Genomic DNA, 6826 nt, shown 5'->3' with positions numbered 1-6826 from the left:
CCCTTGCTGCCGGCTGCTGGGATCAGTCCCATTTGAACTACGTGGATTGAAAATGAACGAAGGCATTTCCCCCAAAGGAAAATGGGGTTATTTCCAAAGGAAGAAGGAACAGCTCTGGGAACGACCATTGTTCTCATAGGGTTTAGTGAATGCATGAATATCGGACAGATAGATGGATGAGTAGACGGATGGATGGGTGGGTAAATTAATGTGAAAATGCAATGCCCAAGCGAAAGTCTGTGTGATGAGAAACTTAAAAAGGAAAATACATTCTCACATATCCAAACAGTAAGAGATGTCAAGCAATACCTTGAGGTTCTTTTCCACAGAAGAGACCCAGGAGATTTGAATGAGGTGAATAAAGGAAGACTATTGAAAAATAGGTACATAAAACAAAGAATGGGAACATGGGGAGGAATTTCTCTAATGGAGACAATTACAGTCTTAATAGGACATCTGCCTCAAAGAGTGTGGGTTTCTGGTTGTCGCATTTATCGGGATATCTCTTTTCCTCAGTGCAGTCAGAAGGCTGCAATTGTCATGGGCAATTACCGTCCAGTGCACAAAGTTGCACATCCCATCTGGAGAGACCGGCCACTTCAACTGGCACAGCCAGCAGGGTCCTCGGAAAATATGAGCTTACTCCACAGGGCTCCTCAGATGCTCTTTAACTTCCAAATTCAAGTCGTTCCCTTCGGTTGCTGCCTAGTTTTCAGTCTTGTTTGTGTCCTCTTAAAACTGCCATTTCCAAAGTTGATTTTCAGAATGGAATTTGGCAGGGCAAATAGAGCCCCAGTTGGGAGAGTACATCTACCCTGCAGAGAAGGGTATGAAAAAAGACAGGATGATAGATTTCACCAGCAGGTTCAGGGAGGGGAAAAAAGAACCATCACACACTCACATAAGCACCTTGAAATGCTGTTACGCACAGCTTGGGTTCTGCAAGCCTTCAGCATATTTCAGCCCAAAACTCCTGTCTTGTTTTTCACCATGTGCTCTGTATCAGGGAAAGTGAGTTCCGCATTTTTCTAATTTGCCTGTACTTCAATTTTGCCTTTATGGTTTATTAACCCATCTTTTATTAATTAATTCATAGTCTTCTATAACTACGTAAAGTTTGCATCTTTTGTGTGTAAACCAAGGATTTATTAGTTGTTTGTTGTTGTTTTGTTTTGTTTTGTTCTCCTCCAAGAGATTGAGGCTTCTTTTTCAACCCAGAAATTTCTAAGTGTCATGGGCATCTGGGCTGCCAAGTCCAAGGTGCCTCTTGGGGTATGATGCTTTGTCCTCTAGCCCCGATAGGAAGCTTAGCTTGCTTGCTGCCTATGGCCTAACATCCTGACCATTTTCTTCCTGTATCAGGCCTTGTGATGCCAATTTCAAGCCATTAGGTTTGAATGTAAGAAAATGTAATTATAGAATATGATTTACCAACCTAAAATTATGCCAAAACTAAAATCAAAGGAAGAAGAGGCAAAGTGGGGTCACTTTTACAAACTGGGCTAAATGAGGCATGGAGAGGGCTGATTTTCTAACTACCTCAGGCAGACAGAGGAACGTGAAGTCCTACAGGAGTCACAGCATCACCTTCCGGAGCGAGGAAACAGGGAGTCAGCCCACCCTTCTGGTTTTATCTGTGAGGAACCTCTGCTGGGTGAGGAGGAGGCACTTGGCCGATGGGGGTTATGAGCCCAGAAGTCAGGCCTCCTTCATCCAGCATCCTTCCCGGGAACACCAGGTCCGAGGGCTCCGAGGCCGAATCAAACACGCTTCCCTGAAGTATTTCTGCTTTTCTCTAATGCATTAAGTTAAAAAAAAAAATTGAACACCTGGGTCACTTAAATCAGGCTCTCGAGGAGTGAGCTATGGGCATCAGTATTCTTTAAAATCTCCCTAGGTGATTTTAATGCACAGATAGTTTGAGAAGCGAAGTACTTATCTTGGCTGGGATGGATCTACCTGAGAGTGTTGTCAGCTAAACTGAACCAAGAAAATATGTTGGCAGTGGCTGTGTGGGGAGGGGGGTGTCTACCACTGCCCCACACAGGTGGAAGGAAACCACCATGGCCCAGACGGCATGGAGTGACTCCCATGAGCTTGCCCCTGTGGGAGCGAGAAGAGAGGACACTGTGACAAGGGCATCTGAAAGGTGTCTTCCACCCCTGAGAGGTGTCCTCTGGCCTTCTGCAGGGCTGGATTCTCTACATAGATCATTCCAAGCCTGCCTTTTGCCAGCACTTTCGGCTGGTGAGGTATTCTGCAGGATTTTCTGCCTCATCCAATTTTATGACCAACCTATCTTCACTCGTTCCAGTTTTGAACAGATATAATTAATGGCAACAAGAGCTTTCCAGCCTATAAATTTAATACGGAAACAGCTGAAATAGTGTCTTGATGACAAAAGGAAGAAACATCTCCTTATAATTTGCCATGCAAACAGTCTGCTCCATCTATAACTGCCTTTTCACATGCAAATCTGGGAGGTGATTTGATATATGATCTTAATTGGGCCTCGTTAGGAAAGCATGTCACATCTGAACCTGGCTTCAGGAACTTCTACCTCCATTCATCTTAGTCCATGGGTCAAGCTAATATTTTCTAAGTGAATGCCTAACTGTATTTCTTCTGTCCTTCCCCTCCCCCTCCACCATGATTTCATTTGCATTCAACTCAGAGTCCAGATATTAACACTGACAATTCACATGTTTAAAATACATTTTTAAAAAGGAGATAATTTCTCACAACAGAAAGAGATAACCCACTTTCCCAGACTTGATGAATTAGCTTGCATAACTTGGCCTTCAACCACTGATGACATCAGAGGGTGGGCTGGGCAGGCTGGTGAAGGCTGGAAGCCTCTAAAAGAGGGGAAATTGCCAGATCCAAAAGAGCCAGATTTCATCAGGCAGGAGGCTGTCCAGTTATAGAACGAAATCAGGAGATGCCAATTCATTTCCAAATATTCTCTGCAAATGGAGCTGTCCACACTCTACCAGGCATCTTACCACAAAGAGAGGAATTTTTGAAACAGTCAAAACTTGACTCATACCATTCCTTTATTCATAAATGAGTAAATGATATTAACTTTTTCTTCATTATATAACTTGACAGACTTTAACAATTGTGCACCCAGTGAATCTCAGCCACCCTTGGCCTCCTGGCTTCTGCCCATGATTTGCAAATATTTGTCATCGAAAAGTCCTGGCTGACCTTAGGCAAATCATTGCCCTTTGCTGCTTCACTTCCTTCTTGTAAAAGAGCCAGAGGACTCTGAGGCACCTTCACTCTGCTTTCTTAAGAGTTCTAAGCCCCCACTTTTAATCTGTGTCTCCATTTAAGTGACTGAGCTGTAAACAATCTAGAAGGATGGTGAAGGGACTGGTTCTGATCCTCTCCTACCCTCCTCTCCAGAAGTGCCATCACATCAGCTGCTTCCTCTACTTGCTTATTTCCCCAGTTGGGTACTGCACCCTGCCTTCCTTTGGTGCCTCTCATTATAATTATCTTTCTCTCCCCATACCCAACTGTAGCAATCACTTACTTGCATGATAAACCTCCACTGAGCACTTCTACAAATGTGGCATGGGAAGGCCTCGGATTCTGACCTTCAGAAGGGAGAAAGGATAGTGAGCAAAGGCTGGAAGGCAAGTGACAAGGTTCAGAGGAAAAGGAGGCTGCACAGCATAAAGAATTTTCTTTGGGAAGCAAGCAGGAGGGGCTAGGAAAAGAGTTGAGACAAGGTCACAGAAATGGCCCCAGGACAGCTTTCCATGAAAAGGTTCCAGAAAGTCTGTCTGGTTTGGCTCTACCTCAGCTTCAGTTTCTTACCTCTGGTAAACTGGAAGTCTTGAAAAACCAGATTGCAAAGCAACTCTCACTTTTTGCCTTTAAGAAACAAGGCTCTAGACTGTCTTGCATGGAAATACTTTCAAGAAGGATTTGCCTTCTGGGGGACAGGGAAGGAAATGAGATATTTTAGGTTGTTCTGAAAGGAAGAGTGGAGGGAAGGAGGAGGGACAGCTAATAAATGAATATGGGTCCCTACACATGTAGACCTGCAACTATGGGACAAAAGGATGAGTTCCCACACTGGATCTTCATAAATACTTGAACTGGAAGGGGACCAAGCAAACAAATCTTCATTTTTATATTTGTGGGAAATACCTGAATTTTGACTTGGATGACAATGGGGCCTTCCAGCATGAGAAATGATGCCTTGAACAATTATAGTTCCCTACCTACTCTTCAAGCAAGCACCCTTTTTTCCTGTCCATTCTGAAGCAATCACTGGTGTGTCACTGTTAACTCTGCCAAGTTCCCCATCCTAAGAAAGGGGACTTGCAGCTGAGCACTGCTCCCTGGTTCTTTGGAGCATGTTCTCCACCCTTTATACTATGCAATGAAGTGTGGACCATAGACCACTGGCATCCAGCTCACTGGGGAGCTTGCTAACATGCAGAATCCTGGTCCCACCCACAGCCTCTGACTTTGAATCTGTGTCCAAAATTATCTTTTTATGTATGAACTTAATTGTTTATCTGTTTGGTTCACCACTATATCTTTGGCTTTCCAAAAAGTCCTAGGAATATAGGAGATACTCAATAAATGTGTGTTGAATAGATGAATGAATCGGCATATTGAGTGCCCTTATTGATGGTCGTTGGTTTAGAAAACGTGACCAATATGACCCAAGCCATTCAGACCAAATTCAAGTTCGAGTACTTTTCTGGGAATAAGAATTTACTTTATTGCTGAGATCAATAAAAGAACTGTGGGGTGATTTTGCCTGAGAATAAAGCTAGCAAAGGGGAAAGTGAAGCCAAGAGATTGAGTGAAAGAAATTGGGTACCAATGACACCAACCTTCTGGGTCCAGTGTGATCTCGTCCGTGATGAGAGACAGTAAATTCCTGTGTGCTGAGGCCATGCCATGTGGGTCTCTACCACTAACAGCTGGCCAAGCCTTGACTTTCAAACTTCACTGGTGGTTCATCATTGAGACCCACATTCTCAGTCTGGGCTGCAGCTTTTTATGAGCAGAGATTGTTATAATTATTGTGAGAAATTTATTTTTGAAAATGACTTAAAAATTTACAAGTCCTATTGTATCTAGTATCTCATTTGATCTTCTCAACAACCCATAAGTCAGCAGTGGAAGTATGTCCTCCTCCAGTTTATGGGCAGGAAAACTGACACTGGAGGAGAGTGAGGAACCAGCCCAGGGTCAGATGCCTATACCATAGCAAGGTCTGACCAGGATTCTAATACAGAGGCTCTGATCAATAAAAATAGTAAAAACTGTTTACCTTCCAACCTTGTCTTTATGCCTTCTTTTTTGTGTGAAAAAACATAATAGACCTAAACTTCAGTGAGTTTTCCTTTAATGGATCCATAAACTCCAGTGAGAATGGACACAACAATTCCATAGGTCTTGTCAGAGATGTTGCCAGCCCCACTCATGGATTCTGTACCTAGGTCACATCTTCAGCAGGATGATGCTCAGGCTCAGGAGCCTCGCTAGAGCTTCCAGATATCCTATGGTGGGAAATCAGTCACTTTCATGTCAATGGCATCTTCCCTGCCTACTTCCTGGTGTGTGTGGTATGCATCAGGAGTACCAGTGAGGGACAGAGACCATGCTGTCATGGTGCTTAGCAGAGAAGTGGCATGATTTGAGACTTCTAACCAAACAACACCCCTAGGAACAAGAGACATTTCTGCCTCCAGATACTAGTCCCTTTCATAAATACCTAGTGCTAATTGTTCAGACGCTGGCGTTGACGTGAGCCTAGCCATGCATACACACCCATGCACAAACACTTACAACCTAGTAAATGCTTAAAAATGGTGTCCTTTAAGAAATGACTAAAGATGCAAGCCCAGGAATAAAATATCAATAAAAGGAAAATATAAATATGATACTAATTAAAACTGTAGCAAGATATAAAGCTCAGCCAGCAAACACCACCTTGTTGAAAAGAATCAGTTCAAAGACACAAGTCAGAATGTAAAAACTGGCAAAAAAAAATCTTTGTACTTAGGACAGTTAAAAATTCAGAAAAAAAGTCCTTCATGGAATTGAAACTTGTCATTGGAATCAGAGCCATATGCATAGAATATACCTTGAAAGCTATTGATAGTATAGTAATAATGATGATAATAAATGTGATCTGAAATAAACAATGAATAGTGCTTTACAGGTAGCAAAAAACTCACTCCCCACATTTGATCTCGTTTGGTGGAACAGTCCTGATGAAAACGTGAGACTTATCCCAGGCAGCTCGGGGGCAATTCCATGTGTTATCAGCTGATGAGCCAAATCACAGGGTCTCAGAAAAAGAAGGAACCATTGGGTCCAACTAGACTTTTCTACAGGTAATAGCCAGAGGCAATGTTTGCTGAGTCAGGCTCAGTGCTCCACACTTTATATTCGTTACCTCATTTAATCCTCACAATCCTCACCCCCAGTATATTGATGAGAAAACTGAGGCTTAACAAGATTAAGCCACTGTCTCACAGTCACTCAACTAGCAAGTGAGAGAGCCAGGGTATGCAACTCAACTGTAATGCATTATAGCTCAAGATACCCAGCTGATCCTGTCCTACACGCCCCACATTTTTCAAAGGCAGAGAGTCAAGGCGATGACAGATTTTCTGCCTTGGATGCAGAGGATCCGAAAGAAGACAAATGGAAGACAGAGGACCTGTATTAACTAGCTGTTTGACCTTTTGAAAAATCAGACTACTATAGCCTCATTTTCACCTCTTATAAAACAAGATGCTTTAAACTAAATGATATTTAAAGAAAATCCAGAGCTAAAGAAGCT

The sequence above is a fragment of the Desmodus rotundus genome, chromosome 8 (genome assembly GCF_022682495.2).
Source record: "Desmodus rotundus isolate HL8 chromosome 8, HLdesRot8A.1, whole genome shotgun sequence".
NCBI lineage: Eukaryota > Metazoa > Chordata > Mammalia > Chiroptera > Phyllostomidae > Desmodus > Desmodus rotundus.
The sequence above is the reverse complement of the archived record's forward strand: the minus strand, read 5'-3'. Positions refer to the sequence as shown.